The sequence below is a fragment of the Euprymna scolopes genome, chromosome 15, assembly GCF_053919585.1.
Source record: "Euprymna scolopes isolate OS-2025 chromosome 15, ASM5391958v1, whole genome shotgun sequence".
Taxonomy (NCBI): Eukaryota; Metazoa; Mollusca; class Cephalopoda; order Sepiida; family Sepiolidae; genus Euprymna; species Euprymna scolopes.
Window position 1 is genome coordinate 118,068,399 of NC_136496.1, and position 2,715 is coordinate 118,071,113.

General features: G+C 37.1%; 1 pseudogene; it reads left to right on the top strand.

Moving 5' to 3' along the window:
- Positions 1–359: 359 nt before the first annotated feature.
- LOC145294321 (U2 spliceosomal RNA) lies at positions 360–486 on the top strand (annotated as a pseudogene).
- Positions 487–2,715: the final 2,229 nt, after the last annotated feature.

Genomic DNA, 2,715 nt, shown 5'->3' on the forward strand with positions numbered 1-2,715 from the left:
CATACCAATTATCACTATCCAGCTCCCCTACTCCCCGGAGAGTTGGTCCCCATTTCCCTTTACATCCTCACATTAAAAATCGGCCTTGTGCCTAATTTGCTCGGTGGGGGAGCAAATAAATAACCTTTTCTTGGCCAAGATCAAAGTGTAGTATCTATCCCGGCAGATACTGCAAGCAAATACCATATGTAGGGGCAGCTCCACATATAAGACCTTGGTCAATGTAGGGGCAACTCTCCATACCAATTGTCACTATCCAGCTCCCCTACTCTTTGGGGAGTTGGTCCCCATTTCCCTTTCACCCCTCACATTAAAAATCGGCCTTGTGCCTAATTTGCTCGGTAGAGGAGCAAATAAATACCCTTTTCTTGGCCTTTTGGCCAAGATCAAAGTGTAGTATCTGTTCTTACTATATGCTGTACTTATTGTGATATAAAGTGGGGGATCACTTTTCTGTATTAATTTAATGTAAAATGATCACTCACTTTACAACCAGTCAGTCTCAAAGCCATTCAAGTCATTCTCCAGATCATTCAAGTTGTTTTTGAAGGTTTCCAGTTATTTTTTAAGCATTCAAGTCATTCTTAAGGTCATTCAATTCATCCTTAAGTTCATTAAAGTCATTCTAAGTCATTTACTTTTTATTTATTTAAGTCATTTCAGCCCATTTTTTGGTCATTTTAGTTTATCTTTAAGAATATCATGGCAATCCTACATTCACGCATTCATTCATTACACGAGAGCAAGCAACTAATAGTTATCGGCCTTGTTATATGTAAATTAACATATCGTCCAAGCATCTCTATTTAATATCAGAATTGTCTGTGACGCTTTATAAGATTTTCGTCGCAGAACGCGCAATTCCGTTCTTATTTCCCTTTTCCTCCCGTTTACATACGATAAATTTGAACGCGGAAATCGTCGCGCAACAAGCAGCCATTGTAAGATATCAATACAGCAGATGATCTCAATTGGAGATTATGAAAAAGAACCAACAATGCGCCATTATCTGCTAATTTCAATTTGGGGAAACTTTCTATTGACCTTTCGCTTGTAATTGGAGAAAGAGAACCTGGTTCAGGCGCCACAAGTCTACAAGAGAAAAATAATCTTAAAAACAAACCGCTTAATACTAAGGAAGCCATTCACAACGAAATTTCGGATTTACATATTTAGTTTAAAGGATGATGGAATGATAGGCACAGAGCTACGAGTAATGTTGAATGACACTTGGAATCTATTAGAAATGCAATGTAATTAGAAACAAATATTAGTATTGTAGAAATTACGTAGAAATTAGGATTTCACAACAAAAATTATGGATAGAAAAGACGAGTAATTCTAACAAATGTTAACTTTTCATGTCCAGCGGTTTGGTATCCACAGACTAAAACCTTGTGAAGATGTAGATCGAAAGTTCATTAATCAAAACATCGCCCCTAAAGTAAACAAGCTCTTTTAATTTTTCTATCTTATCACCTAGAGGTTAGAATGATATACTGGGCATATTAATATTGCGCATATTGATATGTTTCTTAGTATTTACTTACTCATTAAATTGGTCCAGCATGTATACACACAGATACACACAGACACGGCCCTGTCGGTGGGGCATTAGAATACACCACTGCCTCCCTGCAGAGGGTAAAAGTCCCTTAATGGGGGTCCTTGATATGACCTTAAACTATATCCAGTGGTGAGGCCTCAGCTTGTGGGCTTTGGGGAGTGTGGAGCCACCCTTTAATTACCATTGCTCCCAGGTCCACTGTGATCCGGAGTGGTAGTACCTGTAAGGGTTCCAACTATGGGTTAAATAGAAACCGACTTGAAAACAACAAATATATTCTATTAAAAAACTTTTCTTCAAAATCACTGTGCTAAGATCGAAGCAAAATTCTAAAGGCAGTGTGTCAAGTACGAAAACCATTAAGCCAACTTGACAGGTTCTTCAAAAAGTGTTTTTAACCCTAATTATTCTTAACCTAAGTAATTTTTCACGTGGATGATTCACGCATGCGCATTTGTGAAACAGTTGTCAAACAGATAACATCCGATGACCCTCCCACCCACGTACACATTTTTAACTTTTGACCCTTTAGCCGTCCTTTTTTTCGAATGAAAACCGATTAAAAAGTTTTCCACATGTCTATGTACAAAATTTCAAGTACATAGATCAAAGTTTGTTGAGTATATAGGTTGGGAAGTGTCCTCACACACATTATAATAGCACCACTCGCCCCCATATTTTATTATCCCCTCTATTCCGTATCCTTATCTCTCGCAAGTCCCCAGCTAACTAAAAATTCATCTACATTTGTTTAACAGCTCCAAATACCCCGTTGACCCCTCGTCAATCGCTCCCCTATATACCGGATACATAAATATCTCCCCAATTATCCCCCTAGCTAGATGTCGCATTGAAATGTTTGCAACATAACCAACGAGTCCTTCTTCTGATGAGAAGCATTAGGTTTCAAAATAACGATGGTATAAAAGTATATAACGCCTCTCCCAATCACTGTGTTTCCCTATTACATCAACAAATAGATCTATGTATAGCAACATATGGCTTTGTATTGTCTATAATTGATATTATTATATTTAAGCTCCACTATACCTGTTGAGGGTTACACATATTGATAGGCATAATCTTAAAAAAGCATTTTATACTTTTTAAAACCATCTACTAATATATATATATATATATGTATATAT